Source organism: Misgurnus anguillicaudatus, chromosome 11 (assembly GCF_027580225.2).
Source record: "Misgurnus anguillicaudatus chromosome 11, ASM2758022v2, whole genome shotgun sequence".
NCBI lineage: Eukaryota > Metazoa > Chordata > Actinopteri > Cypriniformes > Cobitidae > Misgurnus > Misgurnus anguillicaudatus.
Window position 1 is genome coordinate 23,025,910 of NC_073347.2, and position 27,603 is coordinate 23,053,512.

At 38.9% G+C, this 27,603-nt stretch overlaps 1 long non-coding RNA gene across 1 annotated transcript in view; it reads right to left on the bottom strand.

Moving 5' to 3' along the window:
- The window catches only part of LOC129416779 (uncharacterized), a 39,943-nt gene extending 17,049 nt beyond the window's left edge, over nt 1-22,894 (bottom strand). Inside the window, exons 1-2 of the long non-coding RNA XR_012372165.1 lie at nt 22,685-22,894; nt 11,899-12,536 (exon numbers count right to left, since the gene is read on the bottom strand). This is a non-coding gene — a long non-coding RNA (uncharacterized lncRNA). The remainder of the gene's footprint in view (nt 1-11,898; nt 12,537-22,684) is intronic.
- Nucleotides 22,895-27,603: the final 4,709 nt, after the last annotated feature.

Here is a 27,603-nt window from a genome sequence, read left to right on the forward strand (position 1 = left end):
GATAATAACTGGAGACTGGCACCAGCCTATTGTTTTGTTTCAAAATTTTAGCATTAGCTTATGCATAAGCGTCACACCAGTGGTCATACTTCAGTGAATCAAATGAGGCACATACAGCATTACATTACATTTGATAGACACTTGAGCAGATTTTGGTATATACATTTTATCAGTCTATGTACTGTATAAACCCCTGACTTTGGCATTGTAATCGCCATGCTTTACCAGCTGAGCTACATGAATACCCTTAAAGTAGTTTATAAAGGTTATCGCTAAAAAGATCAGCAGTGTTTCAATAAATTAACCTTAGTCCCAAATAACAAATCCAATGAATATATAATAAATTACAAGAGGCTTTGAAATAAGAGAGCAAGCAGTGATAAAAGCTGACACAGGAAGTCACAACTTTAATAGCGGTCTATAACAATCATTGGGTAGGTTCACAACCCACAGTATGAATACAGATTGCCCATTACATCCTGGTCTCCAATAGCAGTAGGAAAAAAAAAACATTATTTGCAATGATTATATTCTATCTTTTGGTTTCATTCCTCGCTGTAACTGTTCGGGGGGTTTAATTAGATGTACATTCTAGGAGGTTAGCATTGCGCCGTTAATAACAGCATATAAAAGCAATAGAAGACCGCTGACACTTTTAATAGTTGGAGAAACAAGATGTAATATGCTGGTGGTACCAGTAGTAGCTCATGGTTGAGAGTTCACTTTATGAAAGAAAGATTATGTCAGGTGTACAGACATTAACGTTGAGTTACAGTACAAAGCACAAATTGAAGGTCAATAGAAGACTGTCAATATAACTACAGGTGCTAGGTATGAAGAGTTTGGTTTCAAAACGCAATAAACCCATTTTGAGTAATTTTGGTAAAAACGTGTTTTCTATACCAAGAAAGTGACAAGACGAAACCACTTTTTTCTGTTACAAACTTTCACATAGCATCTTTATGTTATAAAAACATAATAATTCAAATCCATAATTTGATTTTCAAAGATTTATTATAAAAACTAATAAAGTTTTTTTTTCAAAATGCTATAAATCTATTGAATTAATATATAAATGTGCATTCATCTTTGCCATGTTATATTCATTTAGTTATACGTTATAAACGTTAATGGCATTAACCAAAACACTTACTTTGTCATATTAATAACACTGTCATTGCTGCGGTTATACTTGGGACGTCGTCGCTTAACATTTTTGACAGCGATCAGCTGTAAAATGTTTTTGTCCTGCTCAATTTTCGTTGGCTTCGCGTAAAATAAGTAAAAGTTTTTCATAAGATCCCCTGGGGTCAATGTGTTAGCATGACAGAAGCTTGATGCTGTCGGGGGAATTTTGTCAGCGGCATTTTTTCGTCTCTCGAGTGCCTCTCATGTAAATTATTAGACATTTACATTTCTTACATTTCTTTCCCGTCACAGAAAACCACCACAGGTTTATCAACGCCATGCAAAGTATTTATTTTGTATTTGTTTGTTGATCATGAAGTACAAGATGAGGAAAACTAGCATTCCGTATGTTCAACGCGCCGCCATTGTTTGTTTACAATGTGTGGAATGGTGCACTGTGATCTGTTGAGCGGATTTATTGCATTCTGCAGAAAAGGGGGAGTGGCGTTTATTGGGAAAAAAGGGAGAAAAGATGACAGAATAACACGGCGGATATTGGATTTTGCGTAAAATTAAGAATTTACTTTTAAATACTGACCTGATATAATACTGATTTTGGCAGTAACCCGTTTTTTTAAATGCCATTTATCGCGTTTTGGAGCCCAACTCTTCATATATAATGACATCACCTCAGATTCACTTCTATTCTTTTTCTATTTAAGTAAATGTGTGTCTAATTACAATATTTGGAGCTTCGAAGTTTGATTTCAATCACTGACTTTAATTTCAATCTTTGACATTGCCTTACTCAGTCCATATATTATATTATATTATGCTTTATGATTTTATGCAAAAAATAGTAAATCAGAAAAAAATGTCTTTAGCTGGGTTTTCACAGACTGGGTAACAAACGCTCTAAATAATATTTGCAATGTAACCTGTTTAAGTGATGGTGTGGAAAGCTGTTTGCAAATCATCTATCACGTGAAACAATTTGTTTTGTTCACTCATTTCTTTGTTTTTTGCACTTGTATGATTTATGTAAATCGTGAATTCATAAATTTGGAAAACTCTACATGCCCATATTAACAAGTACTTGCATTCTGGGAAGAGATCCAGTTGAGCATTGGCAGCAAGTTTATTGGGACACATCCTGGCAATACAGTGGCGTGCTAAACAGTGTATAATCTGGCTATTCACAAATACAGAGGGCTATAATCTATTTATATAACGCATATATGGGACATTTTACTAGGGATGCACCGATACAAATTTCTGTGAGGATACAGATATTCATGTACTTAAAATCACATCTACCAATACCAATACATTGTATTAGAATTGTTTTGCTTTTCATTCCTTGTTTCGAGTATTATAAAATCCTAGAAGTGCAAAGCGTACAAACTGCAATTCGGTTGTCATTGTCACCCAATTCAAAAAAGTCACAGAGCATCAGTTCTGATGCATTTTACTAATATATACCGATGTATATGCAGTCTATAATGAAAATAAATGCCAGCTATGAATTGGTCAAAAGCATTGAGAAATTAATAAAACATTACATTAGACGACACATTTCCTGATAGCCGATTGTAAAAAAGAAACATATTTTAGCCATGTTTCACGTACTGCATAAGGGATGTTGTGTTTGGGCTGATCTGCTCTAGTTAGTCATTAGACAGAAGCGGAGCATTCCACTTCCTGAGCCTTTTGGCAGACATGCAACTGTGCACTTGCTGGCGTTTCGTCTCTACCGCATCTGAAGCTTGGGCTCACACAGCTGTACAAACAGTGCACAGCTCCGAGCGGCCATCTTGACTAAAGCGTTTATGGGACGCCAGCAGTCGTAATTACGCTTTGATTTGTAGATGCTCGTTCTGCGCCGTTATCTACCCGTGTCAAGAGTCACTGATAGAGGGGAAGTAGTTTGCCCGGCCCACTCCGTTGGAATTCAGAGTGCTCACTAATTTCAAAGGGCGATTCATCTCTCTCCTGTTTGCATTTATTCATGGGTCCCGCTCGCTCTTGTGCCATGAGACGTATGGGGATGTGCGATCGGCATGAGCGGTGTCTTTGCCAGAGATGGGTCTCTGCTTTTTCATTTTTAAAAAAACGCAGCGCCGTTGATGAAATTCATTACTTAAATGTAGTTGACTAGACTACATCATAGAAGGTCCCTCATCTCAGGGCTTGCAACAATGTCCCAATCGCATCACAAAGTTATGGCAGGTGGCGAGGCGGGACCTTGCTTTCCTTTTCTCGGAGCAGGCGTGGCAATCTCAGGTCTCCCCTGCCTTTCCGTGACCCTGGCCGCCATGGCAAGTGTCTAGGGCCACTCTCCCCTCACACTTTCATCAGAATCCTATTTCCTCCCCTGTAAGGCAACCCGGGCTGAAACTCTACCTCTCATACTACTGATTTTCACTGCCCATGATGGATGAGTCCCAGACCGACTCCCTCAGCCTGTCTATCAGACTCCCGCGATTAAAACGTACAAATGGCCGGTGCCCCCCTTTCCCGGTCGCCTTTACTGCCCCTTCATCCCATTCCTACATAACCACCTTCTCTCCACTCCCGCTCTAAAGCCCAAAACACCGCTATTCATCTTGCTGAAAAAAACATCATTTATTTTGTTCTTCCCTGATAATTTACTTTTTCTTTCTTTTCCTTTCTACAGGAATTCTCCATTTCCCTATAAAATGAAAATTCATCTAGAATTACATCTTATGTCATCATTATGTTTATTAAGCGTGGATGATGTATATGAACAGCGCTGGCTTGCCGCTGAGTGCTTAATGATGCATAAGATTAAGCCGAGGCTCTCAGCTGTGCTGTGACTCCCCTCTGGTTCCCATGCTGCAGTAGCATGCTGGGAGAACAAGCTCCAAACGGCCATCAGGTGAATGGAAATAGCACTTTGTGCGCGCGTGTGAGTGCGTGCATGCGTGCGCCCATCTATCCTGTATTTTTTGTGTGTTGAGCTCGTGACATAAAGAACGAAAGAACAAAAGAGAAAATAGATTGTGTTTCTAAACCTCAAAGTCGCACCTTTGAATTTGTCCAGGTGAATTACATAAAACAATGTTGCATGCGCGCCCTGCACTTGTTTCTATATCCCACCCACATAACAGAGTAGCAACTCTGCCTGTTTATATCTAGAGCTCACTCTCTGTTTTCTCTCTCTCTCGTTTCTGTTCTCTACATCCAGACTAGCGCACTCCAGCACGGCAGCAGCAGTCTATGACAAAAACATTATCCTTCTGCTGCTAAACAATCCAATAAAGCTCTCTACGGGGAAGAACTTAACCTCTTGTCTCGTCTGCTGATGCCTTTCCGACCACGTGACGCCTGCTACAGTAAATTCAAATCATTAGTCTTCTCACCCCCATCAAAAAAAGGAAAAAACTTCTATTAGTAATGGAGACCTCGTAAGAGACCTTCCTCTGAGAGGACTGCCTTCCCAATTCCCAGTGGAAAAATCCAGCGCAAAAAACTAATTCTACTTTTAATAATCTGTCACGAGGACCAGAGGCAGTCATAAATTATGTGGGGAGCATGTGCAAGAGCGAGCCACAAGAGGGAAATCGGAGGAAGGGGAAAAAAATCAAAGCCCAAGTTTGACAAAGTTTGCCGAAGATAAATAATAACTTACAAACAGGATTAGTTGTAAAGTCACAGGCGAACGCACAGCCGAGTGCTTCCCATCAGCCCATGCAGAATGAAGAATTTACAGCTACACCTGTCATTAGCTTACCCCCCTCTCATTCCTCTTTCCAACACGGCCCCCCCTTTTCATATTCATTATCCCTCTGCCTTCTTTTCTCACGTGCTGTCTTTCATCATTAACCCTTTGTGATCTGATAAGAGATGTTGGCGATAAGGTCCCGATGACGTGTTCTCAAGTTCTTATGGTAGGACGGACAGAGAAAGTCCGAGAAAGTGCGCTCTTCGATGGGGTAAATAAAGATGAGAAACGTGCCAGACGTTGGCAGAGTTAATCGCTAGCTGAATGAGTTTGTGGGGGTCTTAATGACTGCCTCCAGTCATCCGGGCTTTCGGACTGATTCATCAATGGGATATCAATGAGAATCATCCACAGGGGATACCTCTGCGATGACTTTGTGTGTGTGCGTGTCACACAAATAGACGGGCTACCGGCTGCAGGCTGTGCTCTTTGTCCCTCTGTCAATACCTCGGCAAACTATCGACATGCATCATAATCCTGCCTCTCGATCAAGCACAGACTAAAGAACAATCTCCATTAGATGACGGCGCCCGGGTCGGGTGATAAATGCCCCTGACGGAGAGGAAGGAACTGCGTGAAATAAAGAGGCATGTTCCTACATGTCTTGTCAAAATTGTATTGATTTAATCATCTACAGAAGCACGTATTCTTGGCTAGTGTAGCGTGGAGTAACCTGGGCGCAGTTTACAGTCGCCGGGCACACGACGCTCTCCCTCATTGGCTTTGCAGGTGATGAAATACACAGCGAGCGGATCTCTAATTTTTTTCCTCTGATGTTGTCCCAACAAAAACACTGGCAATCCCATTTCATTTCTATTTAGAGGCTGAGGAAGTCTATATATAACACTCAAGCGTAAGCACATAGCCGTTGACACTTCGAGAGAATGGGGGGGGTTGGATAAATAGCTGTAGTCCTTTATCACGGAGACAAAGGTGGTGTATTCCCCAGGCCGAAGAGCTGTGGCCAGAGGTCTGCCCCGCTTATTTAAAAGCAGGTGTTTGGAAAAACGCTCACCTTGGGAAACAACTAGATGCTCACTTCCCTCAGCTCCCAAGTAAACAATCAATCAACACGGGTCTGAAAGTCACGTCCCTCCGTGGGATAAAGTCATCGAAGCAGGAACTTCTTAGTCATTTGAATTATCGTGCGGTGATCGTCCACGCACACCTGAGTCAGAAGACTTCTGCTGAGTGTTATACACAAATGAAAGCAAAACAAACATGTTTGATCAATACACAACATAAGCTCCGTAATACTGTACAGAGCAGCGTTCAACCTCCCCTGGAGCTAACTATTTTTTAAATATCCTTTAACCACAAGACATCTTAAATTACAAAAACAGTAATGAAGTTGTTGAAATAAAATGGCATCCTAATGCGATCGCATTAGAGGAGACTACGTATACATTTGGAAAACTAATTGTATTCATAATGTTGGCTTAAAACCAACCATAAAGTTTTAATGAAATACTACACTTCTCATAATATAAAAAATGACCTAGATGGAAATGACATTACTGATTCCTATGCCTCAAAAAGTCAAGTTCTCAATTTTCATCCTTTCTTCAATTCCAGCTAAGGAACTCAATCATATTGGGACAGTAATACAAGCCAAGGACAGCTCACTCCTTCTCAATCCTGTCCCGGTTAGAGGAAAGCTTGCGGAGCACTAAAACGGTGTGTGTTCAATTCAAATGGGAGAAGGCAGAGGCCAGCTAGATTCACCATGATGTCTGTGGTCTGATAGATCACCTTCCTCAGTAAGGACAAAGAGAATGAAGATGACTCTGCTGCCAGCCACAATACAGATGAGACCAACATCTCTGAGTAAGTGGAACACTAGCTGTCTGACTGTCCATTTGTTAAACCACCGACAACAAAGACAAAGCGAGTTGAACGTTGCTTACGTGGTGATGAAATCATTGGAGACAAAAAACTACACTCAGATTAGGTAACCAATAACAGGCTTGAAATATTTGTAGTCACCTTAGATTTAAATTTTATTTATCAGAGGTTGCTGTCTTTCACAGCCTAGAAGTCTTATAGCTCAGATTATTTGGTCTTGGAACACTCAAAAAAAATTCTGTAGAAATTACAGTAACTTACTGTAGATTTTAAAATGTATGTTATTTACTAGCAACAGTTTGTTCAAAGTTAAATGAACATGAAACATTTTCAGTCTTTATCATCTACGGTAAGTTACTGCCAACCAGCTGCATAATTACAGCAACATTTTTACAGTGAAGAATATAACAAGGAACATTTGAGCGATTTGACTTGATTATAGAATCTGATTATAGTTTGAGACTTTGTTGATATGTTTTCGAAAACTATATTGACACATGTAGAGCTGTCGCGATTGATCGACACAATCGACTGAGTCGACGCTGATAATTATTCGACACCAATATTTATAATCGATTACATTATTTAACTTTTAAATTTTGTTCTCAATAACCGTTTTCTCCACACCACTAGTAGGCACGAACCTTATGTCTAGCACCATCTCTAAAGTCCGCCGTTTTCAAAGATGATGGATGTAGCGAGTGCAATGTCAAAGAGTTAGTTTTCAAAGGCCAAATGGGTCTAAAGTATGGGAGTACTTAAGATTAGCTGGTAATAAAAGGCATGTTTGTAAACTCGGTAAGGTTTGGTAAGCATATCACAGCAGTACCAGCGCGATGCGTGAACATACTGGGGCTATTCAGGATGATGACCCGCCGGTGTTAAGGCAAAGCTACTGTAAGTTGTTTTTTGTAAATTAACTCAACCTTTTTCAGGCAGAACTTTTAAAATCTGCTCTTCTTTTTAAAGAAAATGGTCGCGAGGTCTGGAATTGATCATTTCTATTGATCTGTAACCTACCATAACTCTTCACAAGACTTTGATTACAGCTGTCATCAACATCGTAAATTCTCCAAAGTCTTTTACATTTTCATTTTTTATTAATATATGTAGATTTATAAAACAATAAATATAAAACAATATATTACCTATATGCATTACATTATCTGCGTGCATTCACACAAATACATAAAATCCCATAAAGACTTCAAATAGATCTTTTTACTGTTTGTACAAAATGATGACGTGGCAGCGTATGCGCACGCATTTTGGCAACAGAAGTATGGTAAGAATCAGCAGTGAAGCAACACAGACAGAGAAAGTTATTTTAAAAAGTTGACTTTATTATTTTCAACACAGCTACCAGATCCGTGTACTATAGTGGAGTAGTTAGACGACGTAGATGGCCAAAAATAAAGTTGCCAGATACATATATACGTAAAGTATACTATATTAGTGCAACCAAATGCAACAACCAGACATTTGATGCTGGGAAACCGTTTCAATAAACTTTCTGAGTTGCTAACAAGTTAGAACCAATAGGGAATAACACCACTTCCGTTGCCTAAATGCGCGCGCAGGCTATTTGATCACGTGAGCTGTAAAAGGGTCTATACGGAAGTGACTTAAACTGCAATTCATCGACTGTCCGCTAGAGCCTGGCTCCAAAAAGGGAGTCAATTCCCATAGACCCCATGTTAAAATGCCCAACTTTAGAGCAGAAATAAATGTGTTTACAGTTTGGTACAAAAAGTGTTTTTGGTCTATATAGTTCATGAAAACCGTGAGGGGGTGAATTTTTTTGTAACTCATCCATTTAAATTATATTAAGCCTCAAAGTTCTGCTTAATTAAGGGCGTGGCCACTTGGGTGAAGGGTGAACTGCAACTGCTGTCACTACAGTCAAGCTAGGCGGGCGTGGTTTTAGCCACCAGCCACCTCAGCCTCACCCGTGTCCCGTCTCTTTATCCATTTTCGTTGTCGTGAATATGTATGAACTTTCGGTATGTATTTATTTATGGGTCTGGCTAGTGGCTAAACTGATCTCTGAAATAAATACTTATATTGAAAATAAAATGTTTTGGTATGCTAAAGAAGAGGGGAAACGACGAGCATGGATCACAATTGTGTGGAGAGGTTTGGCAGCCAGGCAAGAACTCAAAGACCTGTAGCTAACATTGTATACATTAATTGTACACAGTAACATTAGCTCAGTGTAATAATTGAAACGTGTTACAAATTATATATAAAGGAAGGCAAGGTAACACTTTACTTGAAGTGGTGTTCATAAGACTGACATGACATCTTCATAATCATGACATGATATGTGCTATGAACATGAAGGAGATTTTATGCACGTTTATGACAACTGTGTCATTCGTTTAATTATGTCATTTTTAATGCAAAGATGACAATCGTTTGAAATGTCTTTGTTATGAAACATCATAACCTGTCATGACAACTTGACATTACCAAGAAAACATAACTGACCACTTTTTAACAGTGATACAAATTTGTCATTAAAAAGTGTTAATACTCTGTCATATAGTTTTATAACAGCGTCATGAATATTTTTCTTGACCTCAACTACAGAGGTACAAAAATAATGTGTCATTAAAATGTCATTAAGTGTTAATACTCTGGCAAATAGTTTTATAACAACATCATGAATATTCTTCAGTTCATAATGTTTTTTTTAAGTTTCATCCATGTGTTTAATAATATTAATATTCAAGAATTACATTATTGAATGCAGTGTTGGGTCCTTATTGCTGCAAAGTTAATTACATTAAATTGATTAAATGTTTTGTTAGTTTTTTCTTCTATGTAGAACTCTCTGTGTGAGGAAGTTCTGTTAGTTGTCAGTTTTTGTATGCATTGTGCACATACAGTACTATGCAAAGTCTTAGGCCACCACCACCAGCTTTCTTGTTTTAGAAGTTTTAATGTCCATGCATATTTATTTTTCACTCTTTTTTATAATACAAACAGAAAATACAGGAAATATGTACACAAAATGAAAAACAAAAAAAAATTCAGAACTAAATGTCTTCTTTAGGCATCAGTCAGTATTTAGTGTGACCTCTCTTGGCACGAAACACATCTTCAGCTTTTTTGAGGAGACTGAAGTCCTGAAGTCATTCGATTAGAATTAGAAATTAGGATTTTATTTTATTTAGGTTTAAGAAATCCTGCAGTTGCCTGCTATTGCTCAAGTGAAAGAGGAGTTTACCCTAAATACTTGACACTTCAGCTTATACTTTTATACAGTTTTTAATACTACATACACATTTCCTGCATTTTCTGGTTGTATTCCAATAAAGACACTGAGAAATAATTATATGACGACCACTATAAAATTGCAAAGGAGGAGACTGTGGTGGTGGTGACGTCACCTGCTAATTAGCATATATGTGATGTCATCATGTCGTGTTTGCGTTTGATCTAGTGTTGGCACCTGAAATATGTTTTACTTCTACTCTTTGATCTGTATCTGTATTTGATCTGTATTATATCAAATTAAATTTTAAGCCGAATTAAGCTGTTAAATAGTGAAATAAAAATGTAAATAGGAATCATGAAAATTCTATCTGTGGGGGCCAGTGTTAAATCTGTGGTGGGCCACCACAAATAAATCAATGTATGGGAAACACTGCAAAAACAACTTATCTATTGGTAGCATGGTGGCCTAAGATTTTTGCACAGTACTTTACATAAAGTTAAGTATAATCTTTTGACGTGTCTGTTGCATTTTGTTATGGTATTTAAAATTATTTCACATATTATAAACACTTAATGACATTTAAATGACAGTTTAATGTAATGGTTACCCATAAATCTAAAGTCTGATAATTATTCTGCTATGTCATGTTTATGACAACTTATGATGTATTGGTTTATGTCAAGTTGTCATAACAAAGACAATTTAAACAATGTCATCTTTGCATTAAAAATAACATTGAACACATGACAGTTGTCATAAATGTGCATAAAAACTCCATGTTCAATGGAAGTTCAATTATGAAGGTGTCATGTCAGTTATATAAACACCCCTTCAAGTTAAGTGTTACTGAAGGTAATTTACTAGTCACTTATTTTCCTCGTTATCAGAAATAAATTACTGTAAAAGGTAGTTACTTTTTTAATTTACCCTTTGGTTTAATATGATTGGCTTAAATGTACAATGCTTAAGGGTGAAAGATTTTTTGTTTATAAACAGTCAAGAACATATAATAATATTTTTTTAAGAATATCACCTCCAAGTTCGGCCAAGTTTTTAAAGGCAGGACAGCAAAACGAGATGTAGCAGAGTGTGTGGCGGTGGGGTGAGCTTTCAGTCTGTGTGTGAACAGTAGTCATATATTACAGTGCTGCTGGATCAGCCAGGGCAGTAACTCATTCGGTTCCTTCTGCCTGTTCTGTCCTACCTTACTGCCAAGGAGTCACTTCAGAAGGTCATCCCTTTCATCAAGTATTCTATTTGCATCCAAAATTGTATGTACATGAAAAATGTGCCGGAGTGTTCGCCGAGGCCCACAGAGGCAGATGAAATTTCTGTAGCCTGATGCACGCTAACCTTTGCAGATGGCACAGCTATTGCTGAAAAATGGATTGCTTAATAAAGCATATCATCCGACATATTTGCTGCTTGGCTGACCAAATAGAGGTTGTTTTTTGTGCAAATTTCTTTGTCAAATTTGTCAATGTTCATGTCATTTTTGTTTTAGGTCATGGAATGCGGCAGAAATTCCGAGCGTGTCGCGCAGGACCAATTTGTAGGCGCTTCTGGGGATGAACCGATATTTTCCACAAGGTTTATTCCATAATAAGACAAAGCCGGGGTCTCGGCTCTACTAGAAATTCTTTATGTATTTCTGATTATTGCCTGGCCAGTGGTGGGCAGGGCGGGCTGTGATAAAAACCAGCCAAGCTGATTAATAGGAACATCATAAGAATATTACTGATAGCACCTCATCTTATATCTGTGTAATTTAGTCGCCTTTCTGGACATGCCCATGTAATTATGAGTACTGGTTTACGCAAGGTGAAACGCAGGCTTTAAAGCATCATATACATCTCTGCATTGGCATTCAGTGGTGGCTTTTTAATAATTGTAATATTGCAAAGTATTTCAGATACTAAGTCATAAAATTATAAACCAGGTGATGAATTGCCATTACCTGCGTGTGTCGGTTTCATACTTTTGCCATCTCTAAAGTGTAGGCCACTCTGAGACATCTGATACAGAAGCTCCCCAGACTCCGTTTGTAAATGTCTTTCATCAAACTTGCATATGAGAGCAGCCACGTGCTACATAGGCTCTTAGCCACACGCTTTGCCTCCTCTGATCGTCCGGCCAACCAATCCATCTTCCTGAGCGCTCCCACAGATGAGAAGTGGGCACTAGGCGCTCTCTTCGGTGAGCTACAGCGGGAGATGAATTGGAGTGCCATAGCCCACCTCCAGACTGTCCCAGTATAGCAATCTGGACCCCAGTGCTGTGCAGTGAGGGACGGCTTCATCTTTCCATCCACCCAGAGAACAGGCAGACTCACCCAGCCCCAGGAGGCACAGGAAACATGGAGGCGGCCAAAACACTGCCTGCTGGGGCCTTCCACCCATTCACAGAGGCTTGTGCGGATAGAGACCACGGGAGATGAAGCGGACACATGGATCTTGAGGCTACTGCAAGATGGTTTAATTGTCCTGCTGATGATATCTGACAACATGCTAAAGTATAAAGGCAACAGAAGTTGCGTCGGCAAAACGGATCTCAAAGTCGAAGCGAGTCGCCATCAGCTGTCGTTCTGATGTCCCACTGTGAACAAGATAAAAAAAAATTGAGATTAACTTAAAAAATGGTTGGCTCAGTCGTGCCTGTCTATTTTAGAATAGAGTGCCATAATAGCATTTATTTTGACTTTGACCAATCACCGAATACTTACCAAAAAAAATGAGCCACTTACTTTTTGTAACTCTTAAGTCAAGAATATGCACCCGTTTGCCTTACGTCGAATTTAGCAAAGTAATAATTCATGGCGTGCTAAACATTTCTTGTAAAATGTCACTTTGCGTTTTCAATTAATTTCTAATGAAAATCTTGATACCCAAACAATGAATCATGACACTACCTGGAATGATGGGGCGGTAATTGAAGTATCACGCTGCCAAGATGGCTGCACTTTGACCACGTAATGCTTCATTTATGCGAAGAGCGATAACGCGGGTAACAGATAGACATGTTAAGAAAGGAAAACAAACAAACCCGATCAGCCAGGCATATGGAAACACACAAATGTTAAGACCAACAAACACGACCGAAATTACATGCACGTTTCCGCCACAAAATAAACCCAGTCAATATGAAATTCTCTAGGGAAAAAGGCACAGCAACTAAATACCTGACCCTTGTCAGGCTTTGTAAAAAGCTGATGTCCTATCCTTTGGCACTGAGCTACTGTCAGTCTTTCTCTCTTACTGATAGCATCAGGGAGCAGGGTGGCCAGACACGCAAGACGGAGAGCAAAAGTTCTAGAGGAGGACGTTGTGTTATATTACCTCCTCTGTCTGGTATCATGTGTCCTCCATCTGATGTTAGGCATGGCCCTCTGATCAAAAGGCCTCCTGATGCAAAGGATCACTGTCTAAAGAGAGCTACTAGAGCTAGGAGACCAGACACTAAACATTGCCATGCCTCTTTGACACTAGCACTGATCCACAATGTAGTTCAACCTTTGGGAAGACGCATTTTTAGTCAAATGCCAAAGATTGTTGAACTGATAAATTGTCTCCCAGAGGAAAGTTTTATTGTTCTTTTATAGTTCATTGAAGTTCTCATTCAATTGCGGACATAATACTGTATACCTACCGTGCCAACATTTTGTCCCATTTTGTACATGTATACATGCTTGAAGATTAGAGTTGAAGCTATGGAAAGATAAACAACATGAAAGAAAGTTTTTTTGTATAACCAAAGTGACTACTATTTTAGTGAATTGCTTCTCTATGGGCAGTGACGGCATGTTTATGGTTATCAAGATCCAAAGTATTAAAAAAGGTTCATACAAGTTCTGACTACTAAAAAAAAATGTCCCTGCATACATTTATCACCCATCTCCAATCATCTGTGGCTCACAGAGAAGCCGTGAACCCAGCATGTAATCGATAGACAGATACACAGTCTTCATATGTTATGGTGTGGGGACAATATCTGTGCACTTCCCGTGCCATTTCACAGTTCAGCCTTCCAATTAACCTGCCCATGTTACCACGCCAATCATAGGGGGGTGGCTTTATCGACAAACAGCATACAGAGAATAATGCTGTTAGGACGATGTAGCTCACTGCAGGGGGCTCCTCTCCGGCTGGCGACAGGGAAGTTTGCTCCAGTCATTTATCAAGTCCTGGCTGGCCACCGAAGGGCCGCCCTGTCCCTGCGGTCTGCTTGCCATTCCTTGGGGGGGGGGGGGGGCAGCGCGCAATATGTGCACTTCAGCGGTGAAGAGAAAGTGCTGATATGCCCAGCGCCGCTAAGTTTGATGGATCTGTTGTTGTCATTTGTTCGTGTGCCGTCCCCCCTCCGCAAAACAAAAGGAATCATTAACTCTTTTGTGCCGCTCTGGAGTTTTATAGGTTCCAGATAATGCAGAAGGAGATGGGCTACAGATGGGGTCGGCTGACGGGGAGGTGGCGAGGGGGGGGGTTGCGTTCGAAGGCAGGCCGCACTAAGACTCCGCTCTCAACATGCATGGATGGATCTACACAGAGAGCTGATTACAGGATGATTTAGTGACTGCTGATATTGCTTCTCTCTTCCTCTCACGCACACGCAAAAATACACGTACACGTATGTATTTCTTTTAACACTCATAGGTTTCATATCTAAAGCTGTGATTCTTAACAGGTGATTCAGGAAGATCTGTTGTGCCAGTGAAGAAAACAATACAAATATTAAAATGCAACTTAACATACAATTGTGCAGATTTACGATCATAAAGTAAACTGGATTTTAAGCTTTTAAAGGGAGAAAAAAAGACTCGGAGAATAAATGTGGTTTGTTTCAAAAAGTGTTTTTGCTGTGAATTATTGGCTGCCGATATCAGTATTATTTCAGCATTATGTTAAAGGGGCCATGGCATGAAAATCTGACTTTTTCCATGTTTAAGTGCTATAATTGGGTCCCCAGTGCTTTAATCAACATAGAAAATGTGAAAAAGATCAACCCAGTAACTTAGTTTTGGTAAACCATTCTCGGTAAGCATGTGAAAAAATAGGTCATTGAAATTTGTCTCTCCTTATGATGTCATAAGGAGCTCTTATTATAGTAATACCACCCCTTAATTATTTTAGATAAAAAATAATTCACAGCACAATTGAGTTTCAATTGCAACAGACCACCATAATTGGGATCTGTGTTTGCACTTCATTCGCTAATTTGCATTTTAAATGACACACCCAAAACGGCACCTTTTTGCACACACCTACAAAGTGGCAATTTTAACATGTTATAATAAATTATTTATATGGTATTTTGAGCTAAAACTTCACATATGTGCTCTGGGGACACCAAAGATTTATTTGACATCTTAAAAAGGTCTTGTGCCATGGCCCCTTTAATATAAGTAAATACATTCGCATTTTCTACTTTTTAAAAAAATGTTTAAAGGGGACATCTGACTTTTTCCATGTTTAAGTGCTATAACTGGGTCCCCAGTGCTTCTATCAACCTATAAAATGGGAGAAGATCAACCCAGTAACTTAGTTTTGCTAAACCATTCTCTGCAAGCACGTGAAAAATAGGTCATGTCGGAGCCGATGTTGTAGTGTGCAAGTGCTCCGACATATGGTGCAGACGCACTTTCGGCGACCCGAGTTCGAATCCCGGCTCGAGGTGCTTTGCCGATCCCGTACCCCTCTCTCCACCCAATACTTTCCTGTCCTTTCCTACCACACTGTCTATCTAATAAAAGCAAAAAACGGGCCAAAAACATAACATTAAAAAAAAGAAAAAATAGGTCATTGAAATTTGGCTCCCCTTATGATGTCATAAGGGGATAATACCGCACCCTTAATCTGCACTATCCAACCACAGCACTCCCATTTAGTGCAGAGATCAGCTCATTTACATTTAAAAGGACAACAAAAAAAACGACAGATTTTTGCTTACAACCTACAAAGTGGCAATTTTAACATGCTATAATAAATTATCTTTATGATATTTTAAGCTAGAACCTCACATACGTACGCAACACCAAAGATTTTTTTGACATCTTAAAAATGTCTCGTGAAATGTCCCCTTTAAACTGTGTTGGGTCGCCACTTGATGATACTAAAAACAAAACCAGCAGAGAACCACTGAACTTAGCATTATAGTATAGTCAAGTATAGTATGGCATTGTATAGTATAGCCCCAAGCCTAACTTCAAAAAAGGTCTATTTGACTACAGGATTGGGAACAGTAATACTCAATTATTTTGCACCATACTACAGTATTTACAGCTTTCCTATGTTGACCTATCACACTGAGTTGAAAACAAATGAAGCTTTTGACACTGTGATGGCTAAATGTATTCATTCTGTAAATCCTGGCATGAAGTCTAGTGGACTGCTGGGTTCTCTATTGCCATCTAATTGTGAGCACGCCTCCTTTTCTGCAGTAAACATAAGTGTAATTCTCCACTCACTCTAGGGGACTGCAAAAAGATGGGTAGCACACAGCACCCAGTGTGTGCTGGGCATTTGAAAAACACGCCAAGTAATTCACAGTGGCATTCAGAATACGCGAGCTCATTAGCAGATGTAATGCAGTCAAGAGTTAAAACAGAGACTATATGGTTTGCAGAGCTGCAGTGGAATAAAAACAAAATTACACAAATGAGCCGGGCCTAGCAATGTGAAAAAACATACAAAATACATCAATGTAAATTCAGTTTATGCAAATAGAGCAAATAGAGCAAATCCGAATAATAAACTACTGTACTGAGAGCAACGCTAACTAAATTATTCAAAAACAAGAAAATTATTGGGCTATTATGATTGAAAAAAAAATACAGAACAATAATAAAGCATCATCATGCTTATGCTTTTCTTTAAACTATTTTTGGTAATTAGTTTAATCCAATATCCGACCTCAGGATATTTAGTGATCTCTCACATTCCAATTATTTATTCTTCACACAAGTTTTCAAAAACAACTTATCCTGCCTCTAGGAAGGAGATATACTCAAACGATAGATCAATCCATTTATTTTACCATGTCAAGTCGTAACAGCCCGAGACAACATACAAATTGAGATCATAGCAAAGGGCTACTACTGCAGCCAAGTGTGGACTGCTGAGTTCAGGGGTGATTGAGAGCGTGTTTGAATGCTCAGGGCCAAACTTGAACAGCACTGTTACATTGACAAGGTCAATTCAGTGGAAGAATTCCCTTACCTCCCCCCTTCTTCATACAGCTGGGCTCTTCTGGTCGCTTTGGCCAATGGCGACTTCAATATTGATTATTGTTAAGAAAACTGCTACTCAAGGAATACAATCATAAAGATAAATGATATCACGCACAATGTCGACCACAAAGACTTTGGATAAAACTACAAACCATGCAAAAAAGCAACAACATCTAAACAGCAAGGCTAATCGGGAAAAAAACACAAAAGCAATGGAAAGCTGAAGAAATTGTGCAAAATACATGTATCGCCATATGCCGGACTATGAAGGCAGGCTAAAATTGCATAGGTGCTTGCTTATCGCATCTAATCAGCTAACCAAACACAACTCTGCCCTTGTTCGTAAATTTCCATTTTCAAACCAAACCTGCACAATAAAAATCCTCACTCATCCATAAACCTAATCTTTCCTCTCCTTATTGCATTTTAATGAAACAGTGGTGCTTCTAAGCCTTTAATTCTTTTCATTTGTTATGTTTGGACAACTCATTAGCTGTCATTTGTTATCATTAGCCAGAAGTTTTAAGCCCATCTCACCCCAGAAAAGTAACACAGATTATAGTATTTTCACTGAAAAGCGTTTGCTTGTATGTAGTGATACCTAAGAGCGTGTAGGGGAGAGCGGGGCACAACCTCACGCTTTTTGGCTTTAGCTCTATCATTACAAAAAATATTTAAGTTAGATTATTCATTTTTTTACAGAATCAACACACACATCTCAGCTACAAATTAACACTTAAACTTTCAGTTTGTGGGTCCTACAGTTATTGTACAATTACAACGAAAGTGACAGGGGTGCAAACGTTACAATTTAACCATAGGTGGGGTTCTTTGTAACAAACAGAGGGTTTGTTGTAACACCTGCTAGAAAATTTAGTTTAAACACAGATAATTCAATCAAATTCTGTCTATATACTAAAGGTGGATATTGTTTATATATCTGCCTATAATAGATAGATATCCACACATTCATCCATCCATGATCCTTCATCTAATCATTTTTGTATTAAGCATCAATGCATATAGATTTTTTTCAAAGGGCTGCACAATTAAAGGAACATTATGTAGGATTGTGGCCAAAACTGGTATTGCAATCACAAACCTTGTGGCTAAATTTGGTACTGCAATCCCACAACTGGTGGCCAATACACAACATGACAACATAAACATCAGTTGAGGGCTGCAACTCCACTTTTTAAATGAAAGTATCCTGGCCAGACCATTGTTGTGAGTGATATAAGTATTTGAAATGAAAATAATTTCTTAATGTCTAGTGACATATCAGGGCCATTTTATGATTATTTGATATACATTTCTTACATAATGTTCCTTTAAGACAAAAAAATCATAATTGTAAGTTATTTCTCCTGATATTGTATTAAAATCTATTAATCATTTTGATGAATAGTATTTGAATTGTTTTCATTTCATTATCATTGTATATTGGAGGCTTAGTTCTAACACTGTGTTACAACTAACCCCGCTGTGTAAACAATTTTCAATCCCAGCTATCAGTTACTAAAGAGTGTCAAAATGGTGTTATGTTTTAACAAGAGACAGTGATTATAAATAATATATGGTTGGATTTGGTGACTTACACACCCAACTCAGAAATAGAAAAAAACTTAAGACGCAGAAATATACTTTTATGCCTCCAAAACACTCTTTGTTCAATGTTTTAACCAAAACACATCCAAACTTTTCACAAATTCACAGAAGATCTTCTGAGAGTAAAAGAAAATGACCAAAAGCACAGATTGCTCAGCCCTGTAGAAAGAAATATATAAAGTAGCTGCGTTACAATTAACCCCGCGTTAGTTTGTGACCCGCTCACCGTACATCGTGTGCACATGAAAACACATATTGATAAAAACATTTCCTTGCAATGCACTGTATATTTGAATAAAGCATCTGCTGAATACGAAAATGTAGATAAAATAGACAATAGTTCATTATTTAAGCTGCCATTGATTTTCTGCAACCAGTGCATCTTTGTGTAAAGAGTAGTCCAGACATTTATAATAACTTTTAAAGTTCCCCCTCTAACATCACCTTGCAAGACATTACTTGGATCCCACCAGAGGTCATCTTTTTCTGAATAGACAGTTTTCAGTCCACACCTCCAGTGTTAAGGTAAGCCGTGTGCCTGATTCATTGTGTCCGACAAGAGATGTGATTGATAGTTTCCTTAATCTATTCACGACGGTAATCGAGCCCCTGTGCGTAACCTTGCATAAAAATGCAAATGAACACAAGAGAAACTGCATAAAATACAGTGAGCTGCCCAATGCAAAAATCCTTGGGTGGAGGGTGTGCATATTTTTACCTGCATTATAATGTGAGGCCATTTTGGGGTCTAATGAATTAGGTGAAACTCTGTAGTAGCTAAACTTGTGCAAGGCGGCCAAGGCCAAGAAATTATTAAATCTCAGCCGAAAGCGAAAAGTCAAACCTGGGCATTGATCACTACCTTGTGTGCTATATGAAAATCTCCTAAACAAAATGTGGCCATTTTAATATCAAGCTACCCTGCTAACTAGTGTTTCATTCAACGCTCCTCCTAAATAATGGTGGTTAGTTACAAATGGAAACTCTCAAGAGTATCTTATGCTCATTCAGGTTTACCACAAAGCGTACACTGATTTTGAAAATGGTTCATTATCCTATGTAAAAGTATGTACATATTAAGCGTATTTCTAAAAGTTTATATGATTGAGCGTGTCTGGATTGCTGAGGCATTTTGCTCATTAGGAATTTTTTCCCTTTACTGCATAAATAAAGTTGATTAATTAGCAAGTCAAAATTACAGAGGATGATCAATGTAGAATACATCACTGTCACGGGAGTCACTGAATTTTTCATTTATAACGCAAGCACTCTAATTACTGTGCTAGTTACTTAACAGCGTTTTCTACAAAACTAAAAAGGCGCAGTCTAGTGCAGCACTCAGCTTTGGCCTGTTGCTTGCAGCTCTGCGCATGCAACTCTTCTGAGCTTCATTATTACATTTAAAGTAATTCCTCAAAAACTCACTCTGAACTTTTAAATCCACAGCTAATAGATCACAAATTCAACCAGGACACGTCATGAACACACTTTTGCCATGGGCCTGCTGAATAAAAAAAGTGGTTTACAAACAGTTATCAGGTTATTAAAGGAATAGTCTACTCATTTTCAATATTAAAATATGTTATTACCTTAAAGGAATAGTCTACTCATTTTCAATATTAAAATATGTTATTACCTTAACTAAGAATTGTTGATACATTCCTCTATCATCTGTGTGCGTGCACGTAAGCGCTGGAGCGCGCTGCGACGCTTCGATAGCATTTAGCTTAGCCCCATTCATTCTCAATGGTACCATTTAGAGATAAAGTTAGAAGTGACCAAACACATCAACGTTTTTCCTATTTAAGACGAGTAGTTATACGAGCAAGTTTGGTGGTACAAAATAAAACGTAGCGCTTTTCTAAGCGGATTTAAAAGAGGAACTATATTGTATGGCGTAAGAGCACTTATGGGAGTACTTCGCCTCTGCGCAGTAACACCCTCCCTCTCCCATTATGAGAGCGAGAAGGGGAGCGGACTTTTCAGGCGAGTCGAAGTACTCCCAAAAGTGCTATTACGCCATACAATATAGTTCCTCTTTTAAATCCGCTTAGAAAAGCGCTACGTTTTATTTTGTACCACCAAACTTGCTTGTATAACTACTCGTCTTAAATAGGAAAAACATTGATGTGTTTGGTCACTTCTAACTTTATCTCTAAATGGTACCATTGAATGAATGGGGCTAAGCTAAATGCTATTCAAGCGTCGCAGCGCGCTCCAGTGCTTACGTGCACACGCACACAGATGATAGAGGGATGTATCAACAATTCTTAGTTAAGGTAATAACATATTTTAATATTGAAAATGAGTAGACTATTCCTTTAAATAATTCATGTTCTGTGTTTTGGACATTACTCCAGTATTATTTAATGATGTTCTATTGGTTCCCATTTGCCAGCAAACAGGACCGAACACATTACCAGTAGAGTAGAGATCATTATAGCTTACATTTAAAACAATATAATTCTTATTTTAACCACTAAATTCATTGAAACGTCTTCTATAGACCGTTTCATTGGGCGCACGTGCGGTGACGCGCTAAGCGTCTGGTCCGAGCTTTACTTCCGGTTTCTGTTTGTTTAATGGTCTGACTATTTTCTGAAACTGAATTCTTAAACAAATACCTCGTCGAAAATAACAAATGTTTTGCGTTCCTATGTAATCTATGTGTTGTTTATTTTGCTTGTTATAACGAAAGCCGCTTGTTTATGTTGTTACTGCTGAAACAGTCTATAGATCCCTGTTTTTTCACCAAGAAATTTTCATACATCAAACATCCACGTGACTGTAATAGCAATGCTGACATCGCGGGTACGCACATTGAAATTATGTGTCAAAGATATGTTTCAGCCTGCGTGGTACTGTTACAATGTGTGTCATGCAGTATGTTTTTACTAAATACGACAAGAACAACCACCAGAAACTTTTCATATTTTGAGCTTTCAGCCCTGAGGTGTTTTTAGTTCACAGCAACTGTTTGAAAATTTGTGTCACATTGGTGTGCTTCTACTAAACTTTGGACACTAATGAAAGGTAGATCACATGAATATATCTTTTATCTTGGTACTGACGAAATTTCATCGAAATCTATAGTGGAGAAGGTATTTACAAAAGTTGCGGAAATTTGGTAGTCACATTTGTGGTAGTAACATAATCAGAACGTCCACTGCAGGCATCGTCCTAAAAACAATGGGTGCCATGGGTCTAATGCCGATTCCACTAAAGTCCGATGCCCATTTCAACTAAAACAGTAAATGTTCATGATTTCATTTGAAACAACTAGCAAAATTCTACCTTCTGTTAATATTTCATGCAAATATCTGATAAAATGATAGAAGTTACAAGCAAAAACATGTGAATAAACAGTATTTTCGGTCAAACTCCTTCCATTGAAATCCATATAACTTTTTCCTCTGATTTGTAATATTAAAAATATCATAACTTTCTCAATCCTCAACGGATTTTTACAATCCATGTCTCTTTGTAAAGGGCATTGTCTGCTCTGTCTAGTCTAGTCATGTGATAAAATTTGAGCTTAAGGGTTTTTGAAAATTGTGTACCTAGTACATAAAGTGAGTCCTTTACAAAATAGGTCCAAGGTAACTTAATAGCAGAGCACGTAAGTAATCTTTATCTCGTTTTTGATTCCCCATGTAAGTTATACAGACTGATATCACTATATTTCTCTTTCTTCTAAAAGTGGCTTTACATGCCATCTGGGCTCCATTAACATCTCGCGTGGGAACAGTAATAAAAGACAGTAATCACTCATAAGCAATTTACTTTCTGAATGTTTGTACTCACAGGAAACAATATGTCGCTAAGTTTAAAAACTAATGAGTGAGATACTCAGAGACTGCGTTCCCAGTAGACATATTAAACACTTATCACGATAATAGGAAAGATCACTTACTCAAGCAAAGCTCGCGTCAAGAAATTTGACGTTGTATGCATGATGCTGTTGCTCTGTCTGCGACATGTGTTCACGCGTGACCATGATAGACACACCGCTATTTTAAAACCCGCCAATTACAGCCACAGTTTAACCGTGTAGTTAACATTAATAAACGCGGAAAATAAGATACAGGTCCTATTAAAGATGTGCACCACTTGCATATTTTAATCACCAGTGTTTGTTATCCACACTCTTTATTTATTTTTTTAAAGTGATTGGTTACAATTTGAAAAGTAAAGCTACTAGGCATTGAAAAAGAAAATATCAAAATGTTACCTGATAAGAAGGACGGCTTTGGAATCGCTCTGCCAATGGCACGTTGATCGTTTTACTTCAGACGGCACTGCAAGAAATGACATGACATCAAAGTACCGCGAGAGCTATGTGAAAGCAAACTCATCCGCATGATCTCTTGAACCGCTCTCGCGGTACTTTGATGTCATCCGGTTCGTGCAGTAAAAGTCGAACACATCATATAACAATGGTTACCGTGGTAAAACACTGGTTGCATTATCTTGAATGATTTCTAAGTTGCTCAGAACTTTGCTCTATGTAATTATAAACACTCATAATTAAACCTTTTACGCTTAATAACTACTGTAAATGTCTTTTAGTTAAAAAATATGAGTGAAGCAGAAAGTTTGCGCTGACATGGAAAACTTCAGAAAAAGATATTGATTTCATATAAATGTTATCTTATAAAATTTTTAACTGAAAAGGTGTGTGTGGAATGAAGATGTGAGGTAGTAACTTTGTGTGTGTGTGTGTGCATGTGTGTGTGTGTTATGGTGCTGTCATCGGGTTGTGGTGGAGGTAAAGTGGTCTGTGGCAGCTCACTGTGACCAGTTCCTAGTGGTCAGTGGTCCAAATCCAAAAGACTAGATTGAATTTATTGCTACTGGGCTAAAGGTAACAAATACATGCAATATAAAAAGGGAGATGGTGCTATTATTCCTAGATGGATTTTGAGGCTATCTCAAAAAGGCAATCAAATGGAATAGATTGATACTGTGAGCAATATCATTATATCATCATATTTTAAGTGGACATCAGTGCAATAGTGGAATACGACTGGGTGCACTTTAATTCTGTGGAATAAAAGTAGTCTGATGTAAAGACTTAAGCGCTACGAGCAATTTATTTTACCTATGTAATAGTACAGGTAAGTCGGGACGGTGCCTTGATCCTCCAGGAGTCTTTATTAATGCTAGAGGCTGTGAGACGATTAGGACATGCACACTGATTCCTGTTTAAATCTACCTATTTGATGTGTGTGCATGTAAAAATATCTTCATCAGCCAAGGCGGTCAATAGGGATGTTGGGATGCCACAGAGGGCAGAGGAGAGGTTATAGGAGGTCATGTAGAACGACTTTTTGTGACAGCAGCCTCAGATCTCTCTCCTCACTAAACACGGCCACGCTAAACAATAGCCAGCTAGGAAATTAAACACAAACAAAGTCCCCGTGGCAACTCCAGTGTCACCATAGCAGATCCTCTCATCACCACGGATACTGAAACATCAAAGGAGATGACCTCACGCTCGGACATCAACAAAGCCTTGTTATACAGTTACAATGGACCAGAGGAGTACAATGAATTTTAACATGTTGTGAAAGATGCCATAATTAATAAAGTAAATAAGAAACATTGTTTTACAGTCTGCGAATGGATCTTGACTCACAAAGCAGGATTTAAATTTAGCTTAGAAAAAAATAACTAAAATAATAAAACGTAAATTAAATTCAAATAAATAATGCAATTTTTTAAAATATTTATAGGTGTTAATAGATTTATAATGTTCATTTGTCTATGCCCTAAAGGCACGAATCAGTGACATTTCAAATAACTGTTGTTCCAGCAGTAATCTCCAAGGGAAAATGGTGCGAAAGCAGAGAGAAGATTTAAGTAAATGACTGTGTCAGCCTCTATTTATTTGTGACATGACTGCCTGAGGCAGAGCCCGAGGGTAACCATTAGGACTTGGACCATAAAGGAGTCAAAGGCAGAGCTATTGCTGAAAAGTTAGTATGTAATACAGCAACTTATCAGCAAAGTGTTCCCTGTGGAGATATAGAGAGAAAGAGGGAGAGCGAGGGAGGCATTATGGGAAATGAATGCCATGCACTTGCACCCTAGGCCAAATGCATCCACTCCATTAGGGTTATTATCCAATGCCAAGAGGATCATATAGAAACGGTCGGTCAGTGTCACCGTGAAACAAATAATCCTAATCCTAATAGGTTATGGATTAGAAATATTCCAAGAGTTAAAAATCTGCATAAAATAATGAGGCCAACATCATTTATACCCGGGAGCTCGTGCTGGCCCTCGGAGGAGACGCAACACAATTTATCGCTGCAATTTAATTATAACAACGTTGCACTTAAGATAATTACATTTATTTAAAAGTACACGCATACCGCACCATTTCCATCTGAAAATAATTTTCATTCCATATATTTATAAATATTAAAATGCTGTGTATTTTACAAAGACACCACAGGGAGATGTAAGTGAAGATGAAATGCGAGGCTGAATTAATTAAATGACACTAATGCGGCACGGAATAGAGGATGTGGGGTCGAAACAGTTTGTAAGGTCTGCTAGACAACTGGCGCAAGTCCCCGCGGGGAGGAGATTATGATGGGTTCTGTGTCAGTCAAACAGGGGTAACACAATAACTTCTCTAAACAGAGAAGAATGCAGCCCGAGGCACAGCACAGCCTCCGCCACGGCCTCTTCCGAAGGGGGGACCGCAGCAACCCTGGCCCTCACAAAGAATGCCTGTAATCGGCAGGTTGGCTGGGGGTGATGCCGGGCCTGGGCTCTGCTCTGCAGCAGGCCTGCCGCTATTGTCGGCCAGCCTCAAAGATGAGGGGAGGAGGTTGGGGATTTGAAGGGGGGCACCAGGGGGAAGGGAGATGTTTTGAGGACCTTGTGAAAGCCTTGTGCTATTGTCTGGGCATTACAATTGCACTTTTTCTAATCCTTTGTGCTCTCCTGTTGACAGTGGATATTAAGTAAGCAGTCGGACATGGAAAGGATATGACTCCCTCTTCTGTCCTTTCCTTCTGAGGCCAACAGAGGAAAAAAACACGGGTTTACTCTCTGTCCAATACAGCGAGGGCGCAGAAGAGGCGTTAGAAGAGATTATGCTAAAAAAGATCGGGTGAAAGGGGTGGAGCACGGACCCAAACAAAGACCAAAGAGGGTCGGCATGTAAATGAGAGGAAAAGAGAGATACGAGCGAAACGGGAGAAAGAAAAAGCAGAGAGTTTTGCATCATGGAAGACACTTTTTCTGATTCTTCAAACAGATGCTGAGGCAGATGGTAGCGAATTAACAGAAAATGAGCGAAGAAGAAATGAGAAGGCTCATGACTGGTCCAGGGAGGCAAAACATTAAAAAATAAAGATTAAAGTTTGTGTGAGTATTTATGTGTGTGTGTCTACTTCAGAGATAAAGAGAGAGAGAGAGACAGAGTCAGTGAATACAGTAGGTGATCGTGCCCATATTTGCGTGTGTTTGTGTGAGCGAAGCAGGAGGTGGGCTTGTCCTGTTAAAACAGTAGCTCAGCTGGGGAAGAAAAGAGAATGGGTGGAGGAGCAATGCTCAGAGCTACAGTGTGCAATAATAATCAGAGGCATGAAATTACAAGGGTGATATTTGTGGGACCCCAGGGTGTGGTGTGCTGACTCTCCTGGAGCTCACCTGGGTCCCCCATCATATAGCCCATTCTGGCCCACCATCATTAATAATCAGAGGAGCAATATATCCACACCACGCATTTACATCAGAAGCCAGATTTCCGCAAGCTGAAGGAGCATTTTGTTGGCAGTGCTTGGTGTTCCCGTAGCTTAGTTGATAGAGTGTCGCCTTTGCAAAGCTCATGGGTTCGATCCCCAGGAAACACACATAGTGATAAAATGTGAGTGCACTGCATGTTACTTTGAATAAAAGTGTTCACACTCTGAAAAATGCTGGGTTGATTCAATGGATTTGTAAAATATGGAAAAACCCAATTAACTTAGAAAATGAAAATTTTTGACTAAACTATAGGTGGAAACTACGCAGAATTATTTTAAAGTGTGTTACTGTTTACATCACAGGTGCCAAACCTCTAACAAGTCAAGAGCTCATATGACAGTGGGAGGTATGTGATATTTATTTTTTAATCAACATTTATATGGCATGGACCAATAGAACCAGCAGTGAAGCATGAAAATCAATCATCAACTAGCTCAATTAAAGTGTTTATGGGAGAGGGTAGCTTCCAACACCTGTTTTGCAGTGTTTTACCTCTACATAATCAAAGCAGATGAAAAGAAAAAAAAGTGTACTTTTTTAAATGGTTTCACCCAGTGTTGGGGAAAGTTACTTTTAAAAGTAATGCATTACAATATTAAAGGGGCCGTGGCATAAAAATCTGACTTTTTCCTTAAGTGCTATGATTGGGTCCCCAGTGCTTCTATCAATCTAGAAAATGTGAAAAAGATCAACCCAGTAACTTAGTTTTGGTAAGCCATTCTCTACAAGCACATGAAAAAATAGGTCGTTGAACTTTGGCTCTCCTTATGATGTCATAAGGAGCTCTTATTATAATAATACCGCATCTTAATCTGCACTATCCAATCACAGCACTGCCATTTAGTGCAGAGAAAAGCACAATTGATTTTGAATTGCAACAAACCACCATCATTGTGATCAGTGTTTGAATTTCATCAGCTCATTTGCATTTTAAAGGACACACCCAAAACGGCACATTTTTGCACACACCTACAAAGTGGCAATTTTAACATGCTATAATAAATTATTTATATGGTATTTTAAGCTAAAACTTCACATATGCGCTCTGGGGACACCAAAGATTCATTT